Source organism: Sorex fumeus, unplaced genomic scaffold (genome assembly GCF_029834395.1).
Source record: "Sorex fumeus unplaced genomic scaffold, SorFum_2.1 ptg000063l, whole genome shotgun sequence".
Taxonomy (NCBI): domain Eukaryota; kingdom Metazoa; phylum Chordata; class Mammalia; order Eulipotyphla; family Soricidae; genus Sorex; species Sorex fumeus.
In genome coordinates, this window is record NW_026606120.1 from 28,270,885 (window position 1) to 28,296,294 (window position 25,410).

General features: G+C 38.4%; 1 pseudogene; it reads right to left on the reverse strand.

Moving 5' to 3' along the window:
- The window catches only part of LOC130034974 (contactin-associated protein-like 3), a 183,344-nt pseudogene that overhangs the window by 41,896 nt on the left and 116,038 nt on the right, over window positions 1–25,410 (reverse strand).

Sequence of the window (25,410 nt, forward strand, 5' to 3'; positions counted from 1 at the left end):
AGACAAAGAGAGGTGCCTGCCATAGAGGCAAACTGGAGTGAAGGGGAGTGGGGGGCAGTGATGAGAGGGAAACTGGGGATACTGATGCTGGGAAATGTGCACTGTTGTAAGCATGGGTGTTGGAACATTGTGTGACTGAAACCCAATCATGAACAGCTTTGTAATTCTCAATCTCGTGGTGATTCAATTAAAGTATTAAAAACATAAAATAATTTAAAACACTCATCCAGTAGAAATGTAATGTTTTCATTTACAAGTAAGATAGTAAAACTTCATTTATGAGTGCTAATTGCATAGCGTTAGAATCCATGTACCCAAATTCCTCCTAGAGCACTGACATGTATTTTCAGGAGACAGGACAATTCCTTTATGTCACTTACTGTCCCCCTGGCAAAGCAGAGGCCCCAATATAAAGCTTGCTTCAGAGTGTCGTTGGCCTGTGTTTGTTGTCACTATCTGAGTGACAGGCAGATGCTCCTTATGGGAAAGGATGACTGTATCACTGGGCCTAGAAAACAAAGACAGCCACAAAACATTATTCTGAGCAACACACATCCACATAATAGTCTTTCATCACAGTTCAAGAGTTATCAAGCTAAATTTGTCCTTACCCAGCAGTGAGAAAAGAAAATGATTCATTTAAACATTGACAAAGATAGCAAAATATTTATTGGGGCCATCTGAAGATCAGAGATCATGTTTATTGACAACACAACAGTAAAGAAAGCAGACAGGTCCACAACTATAGTAAAGGGACAGACTAGAGGTAACATTTTTAATGCCACTAAGCAGCTCACTGCTCTAGGTTAGCCACTGTGCAAATTGTTATATGTAGAATTTTTATGCGAGTGATAGCAATCAGTCTTCATAAATTAAAAAAGCAAATAAACAATAACATTCAGGTGGTAAGCTTTATGTTTGGAATTCTCAAAACTTCAAAGGTATTTAAGAAACTCCTACTATAGTTGTCAGCATTTCCTTATTTGTTAATGAAATGAACTTAAAAAACAAATTACTGTCCAACACCAAGGCAAAAGGTGTGATGTGATGGACTCTTAAAATGATTAAAGAGACTCACTGTGTGTGTGTGTGTGTGTGTGTGTGTGTGTGTGGGTGGGTGCAAAAGTGGCGTGTCAATTATTGTCACAATATGCTCTCTTGACAATTATGAAGAATCTTCTGTATATGGGACATGTATAGAAATCATCACTTGTGGCCCCAGGAAACAGTTTATATTATAACAACAATGATGCTTCAGTACAAAAATAATGTTTTAGGAAGCATAATTCTATGGTTCCATCAAACAAAGAAAACAAAATGTAGGTGATAAGCTTGCTTTGTCACCTTTATAGAGAAAGTAAGAACACTTATAAACTCTAAATTTTTTATTTGTTGCATTTTAGTTGGAGGTTATGCCTAGCTGTGTTCAGGGATTTCTCCTGACTCTGTGCACAGAACTCTTTCCTGGCAGCACTCAAGAGGCCATATGGGGTAATAAAGATCAAACCCAGACTGACTGCACAGCGAGCATTTTACCTACTATGCTATTTCTTTGGTCCCAAAACTGTTGACTATTATACTGTGTACCTCAATTACATATGTGTATCTGATTTTTTAATAAATAATAACTTTTCTCACTTATCCTTATGATGCTTTGTGACAAACCTAGTAAGTTTTAATTTTTAAGATTACCAAATGACCACTCCTAGCTAGGGAAGCTGAAACATTTTCAACTGCAATTCCATAGGTTAAAAAAAAATACTTCGAATGGCTCAACTTAATAAGATTTGCAGAAAATCAAGACTAATACTTAGTCAAATTCTGCTTAGGTTCCAAAATATTTCCTTGAAGTAAAAAATTAAAACATTTGTTTTAGAGTTTTAGCCAAGAGACCATCAGTGCTCACGGTAAGACAATACATACACATACATATGTGAATGAAACATCTTGAATGTTAAAAAAAAATGCTTTGATTCTAGCTGTTTTTAAAACTCAGATAAAATTAAGTAACCGTTTTATCTGCCTAATCCCTGTATTTACCACGCACTGGCAGAAATCATCCCAAGCATATAATACCTGGTTTGGTCAGGAAGAGTGGTCAACAATCTAGAGTGCAAGCTTGGTTTATGGGGAGATCTGTCTGGAAATTAACTTTGCTAAAATAAGCTGAAATTAGTTTTAGTGTTTCATATCAGTAATGCTACAAATGAGGGCTGGAGCGATAGCACAATGGGTAGGGCTTTTGCCTTGCACGCGGCTGACCCAGGTTTAATCCCCAGCATCCCATATGGCCCCCTGAGAACAGCCAGGAGTAATTCCTGAGTGCAGAGCCAGGAGTAACCCTGTGCACTGCTGAGTTTGATCCAAAAAGAAAAAAAAAAGAGTATCATAGAAGGAGAATACATTCAGAAAGAACTGAAAAACACTGAAGTATACTAGAAGAAAAATAATTATATTATAACTTCTGTCACTGTCACTGTCCTCCTGTTGTTCATTGATTTGCTCGAGTGGGCCGGGTAACGTCTCCATCATGAGACTTGTTGTTACTGTGTTTGGCATATCGAATACATCACGGGTAGCTTGCCAGGCTCTGCCGTGCGGGCGAGATACTCTCGGTAGTTTGCCAGGCTCTCCGAGAGGGGCGGAGGAATCGAACTTGGGTCGACCATGTTGGCTGTGTGCAAGGCAAACCCCCTACCCGCTGTGCTATCACTCCAGCCCATTACATAACTTATTCGTTGAGTATTTTTGGTTTTAAATAACATTTTAAATGCTCTATTTCTCAAAGCAGTACAAAACTACACTTTCATTCTATTTTATAGACAATGCATAAAGAGCCCTGAAAAATCTTAAGAAATCGTAATGCAGATAGTGTTTATTAGGCAATAACAATAGTCTTTTTCATGTTGTTGCTTACTGTAAGAATCAGGCAGATTCCCTTTATCTAAGGGAATTTTGAGAAATTCTAATTTAACAGTTCTTTATGGGCACACATCATTGTTGACTATACTCATTTTATGCAGGATTTATTAATTTCCACAGTTCCCACACCCATTAAAATTTGCCTAACTTATAATTAAATGCTTTCCTCTTACCTCTATTTTTTTGTCTGATTGTGTCATACTTGGTGTTACTTTGGGGTTACTTCTGACTCTACTATCAGAGATCAGGACTGGTGGTTCTTAGGGACTATAGATGGTGCAAGGGCTTAAACCTGGGCAGGCTACATGGAAGGCAAGTGACTTAAGCCCTGGACAATCTCTGGCCCCTTGAGGACCTCTCTATTTCCTCCCAAATTTGTAAATGTTACATATCAGATAATTTCTCACAATAATTTTAAACATTCAGTAAGAGAACTTCTAAACCTATGTCTATTTTGTGTTTGGTTCCTTTCCTCATGCACCAGGAATAATTCTTACTGCTTGCTGTATTTCGTAGACTGCTTTTTGAGGCATAGCAGAACTTTTGACTCCTTACTTGCATTGGGAAATTTACTGGGAGAAATATTGGGTCAACTTTCAAGTTTCACAGTGCTTGGAAGAAAATAATTGGTGAGATCATAATTACCATCTAGAATTACATAATTTGAAACTCAAATATAGGCTCTCCTTTGGGTTTTGTTCTGTTTTCTCACTAATAAAGAGACCATTAGTCAGCATTGTAACACATTCTCATATTTATTAGGTGGGATTCTTCTCTCACCTGGCTCCTATTATAGGATGTTTTTTAGCTATTCATTCTTCGTTTCTTGTCCATATACATTTTGGAACAATTTGTCAACATTCTAAACAACAACAACAAAATGTTTGACATTCACTTGGAGCTAAATTAAATCAATAAATTATTTAATGAAAAATTAACTTTTCCTTTAAGGGAATTATTGCAAAAATGTGGTGTAGATGCTCACGTAAGTTTTCAGAACTTTTATAATTTTTTTCAACATCTTGCATATTGTGGTGCTTTCATTCCTCTCAGTTAATTTAGAAGGAAGTTTCATAGTATTTATTTATGTTTCTTCATAGGAATACAGTTCAATATTCATGATCTGTTATTAACTTGCTTTGTTTTGTTAGCAAGCATATTGCCTATGCATAATGCAATTTTTATTCATTTCCAGTGTTCTGTGGTTTGAATGGACACATTTATTTTGATGTTTTTAACATTCATTTCTAGCACCATTACATTATAATTAGAGAAATTGCTCATATTATCATAATTAAAAAATTTACTTAATGGAATCTTTGGAAAGTCACTTTATGAAAATTCACTATGCGTACCTAAGATAATCGTGTATTCTGTTAAGCTTATGGGCTGAAAAAGTCAACTTTCTAATTTAATTTAATTTGTTTATTAATTTCAGTTGTTTTGGAGAACACATCTGAAGGTACTCAGGGTTTACTACTGACTCTGAACTCAGGATTGATTCTTAGCAGAGTTCAGAAGACTATATGTGGTACGTGAAATCAAATCCAGTAGGCCCCATGAAAGCAAATTCCCTACTCACTGTATTATTCCTCTCAGTTGATATCTTAACTTTATTTATTTAGATTTAGGGTGGTGGTTGTGGGCTACAACCTCAGGGCTCAGGGATTTTCCAACTTGATTCTGTGCTCAGAAGTGAACCTTGGAACTCCGGAAACAATATGCTGTTCTGGTTTAGTTTCAAATCAGGTTTGGTCAAAATATACAAAAGAAAATTCTTAACCCCCTATTATCTCTCTGGCTCATTCATCTTGATAGTTTGTGTGTGTGTGTGTGTGTGTGTGTGTGTGTGTGTGTGTTTCTGGCCACACCTGACAGTGATCAGGACTAACTTCCAGTTCTGTGCTCAGGAATCACTCTTAGATATGCTTGGGGGTTCAAATGCAGTGCCAGAGATCAAACCAAAACTGGCTTCATGCATTAAGTAAATTTTTTAATTATGATAGTTTTTGTAATATGATAAGTTTCTCTAATTATAATGCAATGGTGCTAGAAATGAATGTTAAAAACATAAAAACCTTAGTCTCTGATCTATCCCTCTGGGTCCCATTCTTCAAAATATTTTACATCTTTAGTAATTGGTGTCTGACTTTTTAATTACTAAATTGTTTATATCACGGTTGGCTTATAAATTTCTTTTGCGGTTTTATTATTTTCCATATATATTGTGAATCATTTATATTAAAAGCATTTTTATTATAAAGTTAGGATCATTAGTTCTTTATGGTAAAATTTTAAAGTTTCATATTATAGTGACAATAAGTTTTCCCACATTAAAATTTTCAAACTTTACTATCTTGATTTTGTATTTGCTTATCAAATGGATTTTTGTACTTTTAATATTTCTGCATGAACAAAGAAGATATAGTTGTATTTTATGCAATAAGCTATAGGTAGACTTAAATGAATAATTTGTCAAATTCACTGTGTATGATTACTGAAAGGTTAATTATTTTCTACTTATTTAAAAAAAACACTCTATATTCTTTTGAATTAACAAAAATTTCAATAATTCATTAATTCTTTCTTCCTACATAGCTTTGAAGAGCACATGTTTTATTTCTATTGTCAGATATTTCCTTTAAAATTTTGATGTATGTACCTGAAGAAATTCTTGATAACATATACGATCATGATCATCCTGTTGTTCGTCGATTGCCCCGAGCAGGCACCAGTAACATTTCCTTCTTCTTAGCCCTGAGATTCTAAAAAGTGCCACATTCAAGGCTCTTTCAGCCTGGCTGTCCTCGCCGGGGATAATATATACTAAAATATTAATTCTAAATTTCAGTATTTTCAGGGCCAGAGCACTTTGGGCATTCTCCTTGCACATTCAATCCACAGCATTCCACATAGTCCTCCAAGCACTGCCAGGAGTAATTCCTGAGTGCAAATCCAGGAGTAACCCCTGAGTATTGCTGGTGTTACCCAAAAAAGCAAAAAAAAAAAATACAACCACTATTTTCACTGTAAGCATTACTTTGTTTTTGTAAGTTATTATCATTAATAATTGGATTTCTTTGTTTCTTGCATTTCAATTTCTCTTATGTAGTTATATGTTCTTTCTATATTATGCAACATGTCTGACATTTATCTCTTATATTGCACCCTCAAATCTTGTAAATTTCTTTCTTTGATGTAACTAGAAACCAATATTTCTCAAAGTAGGTGATGGTGAAGGGTTGGTGTTCATCTCAGATGCATCTTTGTTTGCTTAAAAAAGAGATTTCCAGGGGCATGGGAGTAATTTCTTAGTATACATAGATAAAATGTTTTAAATGTTAAAAATAATTTTAAAAAATTTAAGTTAAACAGTTTAAACGGAAATATTTCATATTGTTATAATAGTTTTAAAGTTTAAATGTATCTGAAATCTTCCCATAAGACTACTCTATCATTCTGAAAACTATTCTGTGGCAGAGGTGGAGAGTTAGGACAGGAGGAGGGTTATTTGCCTTGCAAACTGATGATCTGGTTCCCTCTAGGGATCTCAAAGAGTTCTCTGATCCCAGCCAGGAGTGATCGCTAAGTACAGAAACTGGAGTAAACTCAGAATTTCTAGATGGAGCCCAAAGACAAAAGCAAAAAACAAATAAATAACTTATTTTGTGGAGTCTAATGGCAGAAAATTTCTTCTGTGTTTGCTGCTTCATTTTATTTTACTTTTGAAACTAATAGCTTAGTATTTGAAAATTTAAAAAACTCTCTATTTCAGAGTTTTTCTGTGCTTAGTTTATTCTCTATGCTGTTGGAAGGAAATTGTTTATAATTGTCTTGACTTCTAAGTGCATCTCTGTTACTCTGTAGTCAATTTCTTGCATTTCTTTTCCATTAACTTTGATGTTCATGTTCTTTGATTTTACCATGTTATGTCCAGATCAGATTTTCCATACCTTTTGAGGCTTTTCAAAAAAATATTACTTAGTATCCCATTGAAAATCTATCTTACAAGCAAACAAAAAAACTACCTCTTTCTTCAACTTACCTGGGAAGCTAATATGATTCACAGGATGATTTCAGTAAGTCCCATGGTGAAGTATCCCCTACTGTGGGGGACACTGTTCTAGGTATTTGATGGTATAAGTAAAATTTCACTTGAGTCTAGAGGGCCTCTATCATCCTCTCATCCTATGATCAAACTAATCCACATGCCAAGGGAAGATTAGCTATGTGGCTATTGAAAACATATCTTTAAGCTAGAAAGGTCAGCATGCAGCAATTTTATTAATTGGGCTAAAGTTTACTGCAAGCTACATAAAAAAATAAAATAAAATAAAATTTACTGCAAGAAACTTTGGTACATCTACACAAAGGAGTACTATTTAGCTATGAGAAAAGATGAAGTCATGAAATTTACATACAAGTGGTACCACATAGAAAGTATCATGCTAGGCAAAATGAGTCAGAAAGAGAGAGACAGACATAAAAAGATTGCATTCCTCTGGGGAACATAAAGAAACAAAATAGGAGACTAACACCCAAGAATAGTCAAGATAAGTACCAGGAGGTTTGCTCCATGGCTTGGAGGCCAGCCACACATTCTAGGGGAAAAGGCAGTTCAGATAGAGAAGGGAGCACGAAACAAAGGGTGTTGGGAGGATCCTCCCAGGATGAGAGAAGCACGCTGAAAGTAGACTATTGACCGAAAATGATTGCCACTCAATGCCTCTTTTGAAAACCATGGCACCCCAAAGGAGAGAGACAAGAAAAGGGAATGCCCTGCCACAGTGGCAGGGTGGGACGGGGGAAGGAAGGGGGATGGGGAGTGGGAGAGATACTGAGATCTGTGGTGGTGGAAAATGGGCACTGGTAGAGGGATGGGTACTCGATGATCAGAGCCCGGCAAGCTACCGAGAGTATTTGATATGCCAGACACAGTAACAATTGAAACCCAATCACAAAAATTTGTAAGTCTACAACTGTACCTCATGGTATTTCACTAATAAAAATTTTTTTTTTTTCAATTTTTTCAATTTTTTTTTCTTTCTTTTTTTTTTTTTTCCCTTTATTTTATTTTATTTTTTTTAAAGTTGTAGGTTTACAATTTTTTGTGCTTTGGTTTCAATTATACAATGATCAGATACCCATCCCTCCACCAGTGCCCATTTTCCACCACCATGGATAATATCCCTCCCACCCCCATCCCCCCATCCCCCCGTCTCTGTGGCAGGGCAATCCCCTGTGTTCTCTCTCTCCTTTTGGGTGTTGTGGTCTGCAAAAGAGGCATTGAGTGGCAAACATGTTCAGTCCATAGTCTACTTTCGACATGCATCTCCCCTCCTGGGAGGATCCTCCAAACATCCTTTATTTGGTGCTCCCTTCTCTATCTGAATAGCCCTTTCCTCTAGGATACCAGACTGGCCTCTAAGTTATGGAGTAATCCTCCTGGTGCTGATCTCAGCTATTCTTGGGTATTAATCTCATACTTTGTTACTTTATATCCCCCAGATGAATGCAATCTTTCTATGTCTATCCCTCTCTTTCTGACTCATTTCGCTTAGCATGATACTTTCCATATTGTACCACTTGTATGTAAATTTCATGACTTCATCTTTTCTAAGAGCTACATAGTACTCCATTGTGTAGATGTACCAAAGTTTCTTTTACAAAGAGAGTATTTGATATGCCAGACACAGTAACAATTGAAACCCAATCACAAAAATTTGTAAGTCTACAACTGTACCTCATGGTATTTCACTAATAAAAAATTTTTTAAAAAAGAAATTTAATACTATAATGCTTTTGAATGGGTAGCATTAACTTGGTATTCCAATATTTTCTTATTAGAAAAATTAAACAGACAATGATTACTATGCACTGGTGAGCAGAAGAGTTAACCTTGATATTTTAGGCTTCAGATTAAATACACCATACACATAAAAGAGCTTATTTTTAATTTGCTTGGAAATCCTTTAATCTATTCTCACTTTAGTCATGTCTGATGTCTGCTAAGATACATGGTTTAAGCAATGAAAAAAATTACAGTTTGCACAGAAAAATGATATTCACCATTTATTCCAGCCAGCATCACAGTTGCAGTAATATTGAGAATCAATGCAATTCCCTCTAATTCACAGGTACAATTTTGTGCATCAGGCAGAGAGCCTTCCCAGTAAGTGTGTGTTTCATTGGTTCTTCCAACCCACCAGCTCACTGGGGTTCCATCTGCAAGACAAGAATGAGAAAGATGACACTTACATTGTCCCCCACTACCTGTGGCCCCAGTATCATTCCTGTTTTCTCCTTCTATTTAAAAAGTGAGATTGAAAATTTTTGTTTCAAAACTATAATAGCATGATTTATGTTTTATTAGAAAACGATCAAGGATGTCCTAGCTCATTCTGGCCTGGCATTTCCATGTTTATCTTGAGGATTGTAATACTTGGATACAATATCTAAAAATAATTGTCACTAGAAAACCAGAATAATTTAGACTCTGAATATAAAAATCTGTTTGATATCCTTAAAAGCTACTGGAAGAGTTTATGATTATGTGAAAAATGGGCTTATTTCGCTTGACTTGCTAGCTAAAATATGGATATTTTCTGTTATGTCTTAAAAGTTGCTTGGAGGAAAAACGTGTGTTCTTGCTCACTTTGACTAGGTTAGCACTATATTTGTAATGATGCTGTTCTTGGATCTTTAAGTCTCAGGTGAGCCCTGGAGCAAACCTACTTCTTCAACACAACCCCAACCTCAGTGCAAACGAAAATTAAGTGACCAGGTCAAAACCAGCCTCGACCCCACAGGGACCCCGTAGGCAATGACAGTTTACCTGGGAAGGAAGATTACAAGAGACGGAACATGAAAGCAGGCATTAGAGAAACACTCAGCAGAAAACAGCCAGGAGGGAACAGGAATACCATCAGATACACTGGCTCTGTCTGTTTCAGTGTGCTCTTTCAGACTGCTAGGTCATTCCCAACAGACGCCCCCCCCCCCCCCCATCTCCCGAACTGGACCATCACCCTGCTTTTCCCAAATATGCACAGCTGCCACTGTCCATTATTGCTCCTCGTTGGAAGAAACTTCTGCTTCTGCTGAGAGCCTCTGCGCTTATAAGCACATTAAATGCATTCACTGCCACCCGCCTCAGGCCCCTTCCATGAGATATGTGCCAGGAAATCAACATCAATGATTTATTTCTTACTATGTTGAAAACTTATCTCTAGGGAGGGGAAAATTTCCTTTAGCTTAAGAAATATTTAAATGATACTTTCCCAAATATTTTGAAAAGACAAAGTCCAATAATTATTCTCCCAGAGACTGACTAGCAAATTATTATACACAACTGCACTTCTGTATGTTTACATCAGAATTACTCATTTCTCTATAAAACAAGCAATCATTCAGAATACCCCAAAGAAAAGTTAGAGTCTAATTCTTCTTGAAAAGCAGCAGAAAAGATATCAATGTACAGAGAGCACGACTCCTCTTAATTATCTGTAGCGCCCTGCTTGACCCTCTTTGCGAACCAAAATACTAAAGGTTGCTATTGCAGCATCTTTGATGATCACAGAGTTCTCAGTGACGTGATCAAAGTTTCCAAGAATGTCAACGTCATCTTGTAACTTCTTTTACAGTCCATAATCAAGTCTCCTTAAACTAGCGCCAACATAAAGGCCCTGAAGATGTTAAAGAAAAGCATTCATATCCTCCCTTGACAGCATTCCTGCCTCACCCTCCCCAGCCCTTTGCAAATCCACCCTACTCCATGGACGCTGCAATGACATCCCAGATCAGTGGTATCCCCTCTTGTGATCAACACAAATGTCCAAGCGGCAACTGAATATTGACTACCATTCTCCAGTGGACCCATATAATTGTGAAGAATGTTCTCCCTCACACTGTAGCATTCTTTACTGCTTTCAAAATGCATCCTTTCTTGACGGCGTGGGAAGAGGGGGTAGAAGAGGAGAAGTTTAGGCAACACCCACGTGTGCTCAGGTTTTACTCCTGACTGTGCTTGGGATCACTCCTAGAGGCACCAGGGATCAAATCAGGATCAGCCATAGGCAAGTGCCGTAACACCAACTCAGAAGACTTCTCCTCTCCCCCTACCCCTGCCTCAGTGCAGCATTCCATAAAACATTACAATAAATAAAATCCTTGTGAAGGCTTAGTTATTTTTACTTCATAAGGATGGTATTGATTTCCTGCATATTCATTTGTGTATATTGGTTATTCAGAGAAAATCAATGCAACAATTTCAAGGCCTAGTAGGCTACACTATTTGTCTACCGCATCTTTACCTTACTTAAGAACTTCTAAAAATACATAGAACTGTACTAAAATTAAGTTTGTGCTAAAATTTAGTAGCAGCATATAAGTAATGTATATAAGTTGAGCATAGAAAGAAAATGAAATTTCTTATTTCATTTTCTTGCAAGAATTTGACAGGCTTCAAAGTATTTTCTCCTTCCATCTCCCCACTCCAATTAAATGTTTGTTTTCATTTGGTGATATGGCTGTCATATATCTTAGGTTTGACAACTTTAATCACTTGCAAATCAATAGGTAGATATTCATTCACTCTCTGTGCACAATTTTTACTTATCTTTGTGGGGTTCAATTTCTGGTATAGATTATATTCTGGGATATGTTTTTCCGGATACTCTGGGTGGGTTTGTTTTTAACTCTGGCAGTGGTTAATCACCTGGTTAGCACTAATTTGCTCTTCTAGAGGGTGCTTGTACGTTCTTCTACAATTTCAGTTTGGTGTTCCATTTTACAGTAACCAACTGCCAAACTAAAGTAAGTAAGTACTAAACCCTCTAGTACTAACTGTACATTCAATAAACTGAAAATAAGTAGCACTTACTTGATACACTTTGTCTGTGTGCAATTAAATCCTGCTGAGATTACTGTTTGAAGACAGAGTACTGAGATTATTTCCCAGCTGCTGGGTGATTTGCTGGGCATGGAAGCACAAGAGACTTGTCTCCCTCCTTCTGTCCCCCACCTAACTATGTCGATCAGAGAAAGAATAAAGTAGAAATCCACATGTTTCAAGGAACTGAATATTTTGGGGCTGAATATTTTGACAAAATGAGATATTGCAAAGGAAAAAAAATTAAAAAACTGATAATTATTAAAATTATAATAGATACTTTTTTTCTTGGGGCTGGAGCTATAGCACAGCGGTAGGGCGTTCGCCTTACAAGCGGCCAACATGGCCGACCGAGTTCGATTCCTCCACCCCTCTCGGAGAGCCCGGCAAGCTACCGAGAGTATTCGATATGCCAGACACAGTAACAACAAAATATCCAATGGAGACGTTACTGGGCCCGCTCGAGCAAATCGATGATCAACGGGAGGGCCTTTACCTTTACTTTTTTCTTTGGCTTGAAAAGCTGAAATCTCAACCTTCAGTGCTCAGAGCTTACTCCTGGCTCTACACTCAGGGTCACTCCTGATGGGGCTGGAAGGACCATATGTGTCAATCCTTAGCTCCACAGTACAAGGCAAACACCCTACCCTCTATCCTATTATTCTGGCCTCAACAGATACAAAATTAACAATCTACCACAATCTTCTATATCCTAAAAGAGACGTCTAGAGCTAACATTGTTTTCTAATTTGTAATTTCCTAAGACATAGAATAAATTTGGCCTGTGAAAAAAAATAGTCACGGTATAATAACATCCAAGCCATGTTCTAATTTACACTTTTTTATCGCCAAAAAATAAAGTGAAATGCTATCACCCTTCTTGGTGGATGAATCCTGAGCTTTCCAAGGACCACTGAGGCTCAGCTGCCCAGGTGAGTCTAGAAAAAGACTTCATATTGAACAAAAGACCCACATTGAACAAAGAGCAACAGATTGACATTATGTATTGCTTCAAGAAAAACGTGTAATTCTCAGACAATGAACTGGGCAGTGTGTTCAAAGACCTTTAATAGATCAGTGACTGCCCCCGTGACCCAGTTGGCCTCTAGCCCTAATGACTGATCACTTACCTTGGTGAGCTGGAAGCCTTGACTTCTTGCAGTGGAAAGCCAGCTCCTGCTGACAGTGATCTGCATGTTCAATCATTACTCGGAGCTGGTCCATGTTGACTGAGTACTTGAAGAATACTGGTTGGGGGCTTCCTCCATTTGAGCTCCCAGCCCTAGCAATATGGGACCCAGTGTGCCAAACGGAGGTCCACGTGGAATCTTGAGAGCAGATATGGTATGAGAGGGAGAAAGGAGAAGATAATGGATGGAAATTGTTAAAATAAACATTGGAATCAATTTTATCTGAATTGAGGGTTTTTTGTATATTTATCAAATATCTCTGAGATTAGAATAAAAAACCAGGATCCTATAATATTCAGATAGGTATTATCTATTATAATTTGCATTACTATGAATTGGTGGTCATTAGTTTTGATGAACTTTGTTGCAACAATACCATCAATACCATCGATGAGCCAATTCTTTTTTTTTTAATTTTTATTAGTTAAACACCATGAGGTAAAGTTGTAGACTCACAAATGTTTGTGCTTGGGTTTCAATTATACAATGATCGAGTACTCATCCCTCCACCTGTGCCCATTTTCCATCACCACTGATCCCAGTATCCCTCCCACCCCCATCCCCACATCCCACCCAGCTTCTGTGGCAGGGCATTCCCTTTTGTGCTCTCTCTCCTTTTGGGTGCTGTGGTTTGCAAAAGAGGTATTGAGTGGAAATCATGTTCGGTCTATAGTCTACTTTCAGCATGCATCTCCCATCCTGGGAGGATCCTCCCAACACCCTTTATTTGATCTATGAGCCAATTCTTAAGTTCTGTGTTTATGATATTCAAAGAAATAACTACAAATTTAAGACATAAAATTTTCTCATAATCTTTTTATTTTATTGCTATTAAAAGACAAGTATTTAATATGTATATCCTTTTCTTTTTAAATGTTATTTTTGTTGTTGTTTGGTTATTTTTGTTGCGCCACACTCAGTGGTCACACGTGGCTCTGTGCTCCTGATTATTCGTGGATCTATGGCTAGAGTCACACCCTGTAGAACTGTGGGGACTACATGAAAAACCACAATTTGAACCATTTTCATTTGAGCCACAGCCTCATACAAGGCAAGTGCCAAAGCTTTGTACTATAACTCTAGTTTCTTTTTCCTTTTAAATAAGTGTATTCCATGTTGGACTGAGAATCTTGTTCTACCTACTTGATGACCAAACAGGTCACATTAAGATAAAAATAACAGGAAGTAAATATTTTTGGCTAAACTTGATTTCAGTAACTCACCCACCACAGTGGCCAAAATCACAACAATTTGGAAATAACTAGGTTTTGTTTCAATGAGGTAGGAATGAGTCTCACAAACAGTGCTCAGGAAAAACAACTCCTCCATAAATAATTTTTGGGATTTAGGGGGGATACACCTGGTTGTGCTCAAGTCTTACTTCTGATTCTATGCTCAGTGATCATTCCCAGCAGGGTATGGGGGACCATAGAGGTGCCAGGGATTGAACTTGGGTTACCCACGTGGAAGGCAACCACCATATCTGTTATACCATCTCTTTGATCCTACCTTAGCACTGTTTTATTTTTGAGGCCCATCCCCCCCCCCCCCCCACACACACACACACACTCCTACCCCGACACTCTCCTAGCAATTTCTGGCCATTCCAATAGATAACTCAATTCAAGTGCCTGAGAATAAGGCTCTTCTTGTGCCCTGAAGTGGCGGAAATTATCAAGACAAACTTCTTCTAGGCAGCAATAGTTGTCCAAGTCTTGTCCTTCACACAAAAGCCTAATATAAACAAGTTTAAGTCTGAAACTTTTGTGTATATTTGTAGGTACAATGGGCTTTACCTCAAAGGACCATTCCACAGGATAATCGATTGACCACTCTAGGCCCACCAGCCCACAACCTATCTTTTCTAGAAATATGCTTCCCTGTTCTTACCTACAGAAAGTACTTCTTGTGGCCTTGCAGACATGCAGGATGGCTACCCTGAGGACATGAGCCTGCCGTCTTCTATACACTCGACCATCCATAAAGAAAACATCTTCACTATTTTACGCTTTCTACAACATACAGATCATACCATAAAGATATGAAAGTTTATGAACCCATAGTCTACGTGGCTCAGATGCAGACCAGAAGTTTCCCTATACAACTCAAGTCTAATAGAAAATCATATAAATGGACCTGTAATGTGAATTTGGTGACATGAAGAGCCATTTCCAAACTATAGAGGCAAAAATAGTCATGAATTGTATTTTTATTTTTAAATATATATCACATATTATATATATATGGACACACTTAAAAATAAAAACATTCTCTGGAAGACAATGAGGAGTTCCCTCTAGCCTCTGTCATGGGAGTTTGAGCCTGGGAAAAACTTAGCGAGCCTTTAGTTGTCACAAATCTTTAAACCATCAAGAACAGCAGAGATCCACATAGGTGAATCCAAGGAGCAAAAGGAATCCTGTCTCAAAAGCTATTGAAAATAATATCGCAGATCATGAAAAAACCAGGAAGAACAGAAATACACTAAATCAGTATGAGAGCTATTTTATGTTCAATAATGAAAAAGGGCTTAATAGAGCATTTCATTCTTTTTGCTTATGAAGCCAGTTGTGCTACTTGAATACTATATATCGTTCCCCTTTAATCTTGTCCTCACCAGACAGTCCACATTTCAAAACTTCCATGGAAAATTCCTTTAGTGACCCAGGATTATTTTTTGGTAATTACCGACTTCCATTTGTCCTCTGAGTTTATTCCTTCATAGGAAACAAGGGTAAAAGAAATCACATAAAAGATGGGGGAGGCTTGGGAACTCATCAATTATAATGCCAGTTTGTCATTTATTTTCATGGTTTATGGCACAAAGAAATATGATGTGCCTGAGTGGTTCATATAGGCCATTGGTCAGCATGATAAATTTATGGTCTCATATGGTTAAAATGTAATAGAAATATTTTTCAAGTGAGGAGAAGGAAAACGGTTGGGAAAAAGTCTCTGAAACTACTCTAGAAAAAAATAATACTAATTTAAATCACTGCTTTTTCTAAAATAACTTTAAATACCCCAGAAAGACATAATTATTTTTCTCATATTCCACAATGTGTTATTTGTATGGACTTCAAAAATATTAGTAAGACCTTGAGTTCAAGCAAGATGTTTTAACTATCCTGAGTTATACCACATGCAAATGTGCTTGTTTGTCTTACTGGAGTCTTTTTATCAATGCATAAGCAGATGAACTGGATTGAACTGAGAATTATTAAAGGTATAAAAGATACAAATTTTCTTTGGCTTTTTGACCATACCCAGTGGTTCTCAAAGTTTATTCCTGGCTGGCACTCAGGGATCACTCCTGATGGGGCTTGGGGGATTATTTATGATGCTGGGGAATCAGAGCTGAGCTCCACAGGAACAGAGCAAGCATCCTACCCTCTGTACTACTGCTCTGGTCCCCCAATAGATGCAAATTTAACTGTTTACCATGTGCTAAGGAAACTAGTCCTGAAGCTCATTTAATGTAATACTTTAATTTGAATAAACAGGAGGAAAATAACACAGACTCACCATACCAAACAACATCTTCTAATTGCTTTTGATTTTGTCAAATTATGCTCACTTTGCAGTTGCAAATTTGCCCTTGCTTTGCAATCTCCCCCTAAACTATCCAAGTAGCCTTTCACAAGAAACCAGGTGGTCAGATGGGGAAACTAAAAAACATCTTTAGTTTGCATGAAAAAAACACAAGTTCAAAGCACATCTGTTCTGAACATTTCCATCTCCGTGACCAAAAAAAACGGAAGAAAAAAGACTTCACAAGAAAAATCTGATGCCTTTCTAGTTGGTGAGTTCCTCACTCAAGATTTGGAACTTTATTTCAAGGGAAGAGAAAGTCAAAGCCCTTCTCACAAATGGTGAGAATGAAATTCAGTTTGAATCTCAGACCCACTTCTTTATGAGCAGAACCTGCTGCTGCTTTGTATCTGATAGAAAGGAAAATAAAATTCTGAGAAAATTGGAGACAGTAAATTCCTATGTGTGAACATGTTACCTGCTATATACAAAATCCAGAACTGCTCAAGAAGTTGCACTTTAGAACAATAATTTTGTTTTATATGTGTGTGTGTGTGTGTGTGTGTGTGTGTGTGTGTGTGTGTGTGTGTGAAACACCATGAGGTACAGTTTTATACTTACAAACTTTCATTCTTGAGTTTCAGTTATACAATGATCGAGTACCCATCCCTCCATCAGTGCCCATTCTCTACCACCAATTATCCCAGTATCCCTCCTACCCCACCCCCACATCCCACCCCGCCTCTGTGACAGGGCATTCCCTTTTGCTGTCTCTTTCCTTTAAGGGTGGTGTGGTTTGCAGTAGAGGTATTGAGTGGCCATTGTGTTCAGTCTATAATCTACTTTCAGCACAAATCTTGCATCCCAAGCGAATCCTCCAAACACCCTTTACTCGGTGTTCCCTTCTCTATCTGGGCTTCCTTTTATCCAGCATGTGCTGATGGCTTCCAAGCTGTGGAGCAGACCTCCTTTTACTTATCTCAACTATTCTTGGGTGTTCATCTTCCATTCTGTTACTTTATATTCCACACATTAATTTAGTCTTTCTATGTCTGTCCCCTCTTTCTGACTCATTTCACTTAGCATGATACTTTCCAGGTAGAACCACTTGGATGCAAATTTTATGGCTTCTAACAACTGCATAGTATTCCATTGTGTAGATGAACCAAAGTTTCTTTAGCCAATCATCTGTTCTCAGGCACTCGGTTTTTTTTCCCAGATTTTGGCTATTGTGAACAGTGCAGCAATGAAAATACAAGTGCAGGACAATAAATTAAGTAGATGGACTAAAATTCAAGTGGTTATTTTGGGATTCACAAAGAAAATGTAAATAAACACTATCTGTAAGAAGGATGACCACAAGCCTCTGAAATAGTCTCCTGGAAGTTTGCTGACTGAACTCCTATACAGAGAAATACGGGTGAGAGCCAGCTGTCATCTATGACACATCTGTGTCTCTGTGACACAGCCCTGGTGTCACACAGATGAGGCCTATACAAAGTTCAGTTGCTCAACTTCACAAAACTGCATCATTTTACCACAATTTTGGGGGCGAATTTTATGCCGTAAAAGAATAGTTACTGGAAGATGAGATGTTTGTTCACGGGCATTTATGAGCAAATGTGCTAGTGACTGCAAGTGGGAAAGCATGGTGTCCAATAGGAGCCCTGAGGAGCATGGTCAGATGGGACCACTTTCACCCAAGCTCAGGCGCTTTGTACTGAAGGCTCCTCAGGGCGAAGGTGACTCATATGTGCCCTTTCCTGAGTGGCAGAGGCCAGAGCTGTGAGTACATGGTCTCTCAGCTCTGAGAAAGGCCACTCCCTCAGACCTGGAACCCAGAGGATGGCCATTTCATTGGGAATACAGTTTTGTGTCACTCATCTGAGCACAGACTTCTATTGTTTTGCACAGCATGCCACTTACTCCTCATGATTTTACTCTTGATTTTCCCCTTCTTGTGGAATAGGGTGGTGGGGGGGGGGATAGTGGTCGGGAAACTGGGGACATTGTTGGTGGGAAATGTGCTCTGGTGGAACAATGGATGCTGGATCATTGTATGACTAAAACTCAATTATGAACAGCTTTGCAATGGTCTATCTCACGGATGTCCAATTAAAAAAATTTTTTAAAGTACTGAGTTCAAGGGCTGGAGCGATAGGACAGCGGGTAGGGCGTTTGCTTTGCACGCAGCCAACATGTCCGACACGAGTTCGATTCCTCCACCCCTCTCAGAGCGCCCAGCAAGCTACTGAGAGTATCTTGCCCACATGGCCAAGCCTGGCAAGCTACCCATGATGTATTCGATATGCCAAACACAGTAACAAGTCTCACAATGGAGACGTTACTGGGCCCGCTCGAGAAAATCGATGAACAACGGGAGGACCGTGACCGTGAATGAGTTCAAGCCCAGCTCAATCAACTTAGTCAATGGCTGAATAAATAGCAATACCCCTGCACTTAAAAAAAATTATAAAGCGTCTACTGTTAGTATTAAGCCAAGACAAAATTATGAAAAATTTTAATATATACCTTGTGATTTGTGATAATTCTGCGACCACTTATTAAAGGTAACTATATCACTGGAATAGATCTATATTTAGCTCCTTTTTGCCTTTATTGAGTTGTAGTAATTAATTTTAAAAGCCCCAGAAATTTCAATATTCAATTGTTACCTCTAAGAGCAGAAAATCTAGAAATATACTTTGGTTATTTTCTCACATTTTTTCTGATCATACATCTTCACACAAAGGTAACTCATATATCTTTATTATCACATCACAAAATTTTGCTCAGTATTAAAGATAAATTGCTTGAAAAATGCCAATATGAAAGCTTAAGACCTGGAGAAGTTTCATGTTTTATGTACAAAATTCAGAGGCTACTATATTTCTTGTAGTTCTGGAATATTTAGGTGATCAAATTAAGAACAGATAAATAACTATATACTGAAAGTTGCTTAGATTTTACTTTACAGATCAAGCATAAGGTATATCAAAGTAAAAGTGAGGTAACACGGAGGGTAAAAAACACACGGAGGGTATGCATGTGACTGATGCATGTTCAATCCTACCACCACATATTATTCCTGAGCTTCAACAAGAATGATCCCTAAACACAGAGTTGTGAGTTAATGCTGAGTAAAGCCTCAATGGCCCCAAATAAAAAATAAAATAAAACAAAGAAAAAAAATGTATTCATAAATATTGCCTTGTAAATATTATTATCCTACAATGTTGAGTGCACATAGACAAATCTGAAGATAAGCCAAATTAAAATGGGGTTTACATAATTTTAGAACCATCTACATTGATTTGGGGAATTTTGAGAATTCATAGATTATAAAAATCTGTGGTTGCTTAAGTATATCTATTTTGTTGCGAGTGCACAGAATTTTCATTAGGACAATTCCCCCTTTCATTTGGTAAAATGAGATAAGAAGGGGACGTTGTGGGTACTGACACCAACAGGCACAGTCATAGATGAGATGGACAGAAATTGCATCAAGTCTATCAGAAGTGTTGGCGCTTACATCAGGAAATGTGTTAGTCATTTGTTACATTAAATATACAGTAAAAATGTTCAAAGAACTAACGTTTATATTTACTTATTGACTACATTAAATATACAGCAAAAACATTCAAAGAACTTATGTTTATATTTACTTATTGGCTACATATATTAGGCCTAGGAGAAATGAAATTTTATTTATAGTTGAATATTGACACCTTATTTTATTAAACATATACATCACTTCACTTAATCACTTACTCCCCGTTATTCATCAATTTATTCGAGCGGGTGCCAGTAACGTCTCCATTCATCCCGGTTGCGTGCTAGTGTAGCCCAATGGTATCTGTTCGTTCTAGGAACATGCAGAGCCTCAAACCGATCATTTAGGGTCTTGACGAAGAAGTCTGACCATCTTATAGGTGGGCATCCACGTGATCTTTTGATGTCCCGTGGAATCCAATCAGTAATGGCTCTAGTCCAGAGGTTGTCTGTAAATCTCATTACGTGTCCAGCCCATCTGATTTTTGATGTCTTGGCAAATGAGACAGCGTCCCTGATTCTTGAGCGTTGACGAAGATCAGAACTTCGGATTCTATCTCTCATTTGAGTGAATCGTGATATTCCAAGCATAGTTCTTTCGATTCCTCTTTGAGAGACCCGAATAGCGTTCTCATCCTGTTTTCGTAGGGTCCAGGTCTCTGAGGCATATGTTAATGCAGGAAGAACAGTGGAATCAAAGAGATGTGCTCGTAGCTGGAGGTTCTTTGTCCTTTTAGTTATTTCTTCAATGCTCTTGAAGGCATTCCAAGCTGCTCTCTTCCTCCTGTGCAACTCAGGTGCCAGGTCATTCATCATGTTGATTTCTCGACCTAGGTATATATAACTGTTGCATTCGGAGATGGTGGTTCCGTTGAGAGCAAATGGAGCGTCAGGAACAAGGCTGTTTCTCATAAACATTGTCTTCATAAGATTCAGCTGTAGTCCGACCTTTCCACATTCACGGTCAAAGTCGTTCAGCATTTGTGCTGCTTGGTTGATGTTTGGTGTTATTAGAACGATGTCATCAGCAAAGCGGAGGTGGTGTAGTTGTAGACCATCTATCTTCACTCCCATGCTTTCCCATTCCAGTCGTCGCATGATGTTCTCGAGGGTGGCACTGAAGAGTTTTGGTGAAATGGTATCACCCTGCCGAACCCCTCTCTTGATATGGATGATTACTTCTTTGTAGAATAGTGAGATCTTGGTAGTGAATCCGCAATAGAGCTCACGAAGGATCCTGATGTATTGAGTTTGTACGCCCTGATTGGCTAGGGCTTCCATGACCGCTTCCATCTCAACAGAATCAAAGGCCTTCTTTAAATCAATGAACAGAAGACAGAGCAGCATGTTGAACTCCCGAGATACCTCAATGAGCTTGGTTATTGTGTGGATACGGTTGATGGTACTGAATCCTTTTCGGAATCCAGCTTGTTCACATGGTTGTCCTTCATCTAGTGTTCTGCTAATCCTATTCAGGATGACTCGAGTGAATAGTTTGTAGATGACAGACAATAGGCAGATTGGGCGATAGTTGCCAATGTCGTGAATGTCTCCTTTCTTGTATAGTAGTACAGTCCTGTTGGTTTTCCATTGGGATGGAACCTTGCATTCAGACAGGTAGCGTGTGAAGAGTCGAGCCAATGTATTGATGAGTACTGATGGTAAGTTCTTCAGGTGTTCAGATCTGATCTTGTCTGGGCCAGGTGCTCTTTGTTTCTTTACCGACGAGATGGCATGTTGGATTTCGGAAGGGAGAACATTGGGAACGACATATCCATCATGTGGTATGTGGTATGTGGGCAAGTGGATGTGGCTATTAAAGAGATCTGAGTAGAAGTCATGAATAATCTTCTCCATTGCCCTTCTGGAAGATGTGATAGATCCATCATGATGTCGGAGGGCAGTCATCTTGGTTTTGTAGTTGGTGAAGGACAGGCGGGCATTACATGTGCCTTATAAATATTTATTCTCTCTAGATTAGTTAATGCAATTAAAGATAAAAATTAATGCAACTGCAGACTATAAAATTAATGCCCCAAAATCCATGGTCTTCCTAAACGCAAATAATGAGAGAGAGGAAAGTACATGAAAAAAATCCCGTTCACAATTGTGCTCCAGAAAATCAAATACCTCGGAATCAGTCTAACTGAAGAGGTAAAGGCACAATGAAAACTACAAAACGCTACTCCATGAAACAAAAGAGGACATGAGGAAATGGAAACATACCCCCTGCTCATGGATAGGAAAAATTAACATTGTCAAAATGGCAATACTCCCCTACCGGGAGCCAAAAGGTCAGTACACCCTGACCTGCAATTTAGGAACTAATCTCTACTTGTAAAAATGTTAAAATACATTGTGTAAGCTTCTGAGCTATGCCCGAGATAACTGCCATGAGCCCGCCATTAGGGCTCACACCTTGATTCACTGAAAATCTGCATGTTTTGTTAATTTCCCATTTTGCCTACTTCCTCATGTAACCAATTATAAAAAACTATCTTGGGAGAAATAAATTTGGAGCTTGATCAGAGTCTTGTCTTACTCCCATTCTTCTGTCTCTCTCTCTCTTTTTTTTTACCACTCATACACCCTCTCCTGGTTATCCATGTTGACTAGTCCAGCGGGTCGTGGCACACACCAAAGCATTATACAGATTCAGTGTGATCCCTATAAGGATACCCAAGAAATTCTTCAAAAAAATAGATTAAGTACTCCTGAAATTCATATAGAACACAGCCCTCACAAATACCTAAAGCAATTCTTGGGAAAAAGACATGGGGAGGCATCACCCTCCCCAACCTCAAACTCTACTACAAAGCAGTAATAATTAAAACAGCATGGTACTGGAACAAAGCCAGGACTGAAGACTAATGTAACAGGGTGAAATATCTGTACACACAACCCAAAACACACACAACATCTAATCTTTGATAAGGGAGCAAGAAATGTGAAGTGGAACAAGGAAAGCCTCTTCAACAAATGATGCTGGCATAACTGGACAACCACATGCAAAAAAAAGGGCTTTGACCTTGACCTAACATCATGCACAAGTCAGATCAAAGTGGATTAAAGATCTCAAAATCAGGCCAAAATCCATAAGGTACATTGAAGACAAGGTCGACAAAACCCTCTATGATATTGAGGCAAATGGTATCTTCAAATATGATACTCCACTGACCAACCAAGTGGAAACAGAGGAAAAATAAATGGGACTATCTTAAATTAAGAAGCTTCTGCACCTCAAAAGATACAGTGACCAGAATACAAAGACAATCTACAGAATGGGAAAGGATATTCACCAAATACACATCCGATAAGGGGTTGATATCAAGAATATACAAAGCACTGGTTGAACTCCACAAGAAGAAAACATCCAACCGCATCAAGAAATGGGGTGATAAAATGAACAGAAACTTACTCAAAGAAGAAATCCGAATAGCAAAAAGGCACATGAGAAAATACTGAACATCACTAATCATCAGGGAGATGCATATCAAAACAACAATGAGATATCATCTCACACAAAAGAGACTGATCCACATCCAAAAGAATAAAAGGAACCAGTGTTGGGGCATGAACCTGGGGAGAAAGGAACTCTCCTTCATTGCTGGTGGGAATGTCAACTGGTTCAGCCATTTTGAAAAACACTATGAACGATTCTCAAAAAATTAGAAATTGAGTTCCCATTTGACCTAGCAATATGACTCCTGGGAATATATCCCAGAGAGGCAAAAAAGTACAGTAGAGCCTGATTCAAACAGGAACCTGCCCAGCACCAGGGTCCCTTCCCGGGTCTGCACAGCTAACTAGATCCCCTGAGAACGGCCGGTTTTCACCCTTGGTCTGCGGGGGACGGGAATTGAGGCACACCGCACAAAAACAAAGCTGAACCACTCTGGGCACTCTCTCCATATTCACCCAGGAACCCACCCGGAGAAAGGGCCCCTTCCCGGAGCCACAGCCATTAACGTGGCCAGAGTTATTCTCCCACTACATATCCCATAGGAACCATAAGTTATCCTCTTACATGGAACTTTCACTAAGTTAGTTTAACCACCAGACACACATTAGTCAATAATTGATTAATCCCATCTCAATTCATTCTGCAACTCAAGCAGAATAGTAACTGAGCGTGAAGGACTAAACCAAACTGATCACAATGGTAAAGCAACGCAAAAGCCCACCAAACTTTCTTATTGAACAGCCTAGCCCAGAAGACGCCAACAGTAATGAAGTTCTAGACACCCTCTCTGACAAGGAATTTAGAAGGGAGCTACTGAGGTTGCTTAGGGAGGTAAAAGAAACAATCGAAAGCAATGCCAATAAAAGACAAGAGGATTTAAGGTAGAAATTAGGAAAATGAAAACGGAAATGTCAGACCTGAAAAACCTGGTAGGCAAATTGAAAAACTCAGTGGAAGGCCTCAGAAGCAGAGTAACAGCTGCTGAGGACAGAATCAGTGAACTCAAAGATGAAGCCCAGAGACTCTACAGAAAAGAGCAGAAAATGGAAAAGAGACACACAATTCGTGAACAGATGGCAAGAGAAGATCGTGATGAAGCCAAGAGGGGTAACATAAGAATTATTGGAGTCCCAGAGGGACAGGAGGAAAACACTGATGAAGAAACTGTCAAAGATATCATTGCTACGATGTTTCCAGAGCTGAAGAAAACGTGTGACCACATTCAGGAGGCCGGAAGGGTACCAACTAGAAGAAATTCAAATGAAAATACCCCAAGACACATCCTGATCAAAATGAGCAAAACCTTAGATAGAGACAAAATTCTGAAAGCAGCAAGATCAAAGAAAGAAAATTCCTACAAAGGAGCATCCTTAAGATTCACAACTGATTTGTCTGATAAAACCCTCATGGCCTGAATACAGTGGTGGGATATAGTGAAAAAACTCAATGAAATAAATTCCTCACCAAAAATACTTTACCCAGCGAGACTCTCATTCATAACAAAAGGAACAACATACAGTTTCACAGACAAAAAACAGCTCAGGAACTTACAGTATATTCAACACCATGGTTACAAGAACAACTAAATGGGCTACTTTAGAGACAAGACAGGCCCCTCAAATACACCAAATTTCAACAGAAAAATGGGACAAAACCCGATAACAATAATCTCTCTCAATGACAATGGGCTAAACGCACCAATTAAAAGACACAGAGTGGCAGGATGGATTAGAAAATTGAACCCAACATTCTGCTGCCTGCAATAAACACATCTCAATAGTGAAAGCAAACACAGGCTCATAGGCAAAGGCTGGAAAACAATTCTACAGGCAAACAGCTCACATAAAAAAGCTGGGGTAGCC